The sequence below is a fragment of the Octopus bimaculoides genome, chromosome 3, assembly GCF_001194135.2.
Source record: "Octopus bimaculoides isolate UCB-OBI-ISO-001 chromosome 3, ASM119413v2, whole genome shotgun sequence".
Lineage (NCBI taxonomy): Eukaryota > Metazoa > Mollusca > Cephalopoda > Octopoda > Octopodidae > Octopus > Octopus bimaculoides.
In genome coordinates this window covers 11,443,970-11,444,994 of record NC_068983.1, presented here as the reverse complement: position 1 = coordinate 11,444,994, position 1,025 = coordinate 11,443,970, and the positions used below count along the sequence as shown (strand labels likewise).

The 1,025-nt window shown below is 41.0% G+C and overlaps 1 protein-coding gene across 2 annotated transcripts in view; it reads left to right on the top strand.

The window, feature by feature from the left end:
- Positions 1-1,025, top strand: part of LOC106877488 (uncharacterized) — a 34,061-nt gene that overhangs the window by 23,367 nt on the left and 9,669 nt on the right. The gene's annotated exons all lie outside the window — the stretch shown is intronic.

The following is a 1,025-nucleotide window of genomic DNA, read 5'->3' as shown; positions in this document are numbered from 1 at the left end:
ACACACACACACACATACACACATACATATGTGTATGTGCATGCATATATGTACCCATGTCCACACATATGCATACATACATATATCATCATCATCATCATCATCATCATCATCATCATCATCATCACACAGAAGGCACTTGTTCCAGTGATACGTAAAAGCCCATGTACCAGTGACTCATAAAAGGCACCCATTACACTCTTGGAGTGGTTGGTGTTAGGAAGGGCAGGCATCCAGTTGTATAAACCAAGCCAAAATCAGACTGGAACTTGGCTTACCAGTTCCAGTCAAACCATCTAACCCATGCCAGCATGGAAATCAGACACTTGATGATGATAATGATGATGATCATGATGATCATGATGATGAAGATGATGACGATGATGATGATTATGATGACGATGACGACAACGACGACGATGACGATGATGATGAAGATGATGATGATCACCATTTAACGTCTGTCTTCCATATTTCCATAGATTGGACAGTTTGACAGGTTCCAGTGAGTTGCAGGACTACATCAACTCCAATGTCTGTTTTGGCATGGTTTCTATGGTTCCTAACACCAGCCACTTCACAGTGTATATTGGGTGCTATTTTCATGTCACCAACATTAGTGAGGTCACAAAGTAACTTTCAATACAAAGAAAAGAAGAAGCCACTACAACTGAGAGAGGTTGTTGTTGAATGGAGGGGTAACTTTATGCCAGGTGTCGAGAGGCTAAAGTATGATAGAGAGACAGACATAGGTATCTTGAAAAAATACATAGCTATAGGTGCAGGAGTGGCTGTGTGGTAAGTAGCTTCTGTACAGCCTTTATGGCACTCTCGGAGTGGTTGGCGTTAGGAAGGGCATCAAGCTGTAGAAACTCTGCCAGATCAGATTGGAGCCTGGTGCAGCCATCCGGTTCACCAGTCCTCAGTCAAATCGTCCAACCCATGCTAGTATGGAAGGCAGATGTTAAATGATGATGATGATGATGATATATATATATATATATATATATATATATATATATATA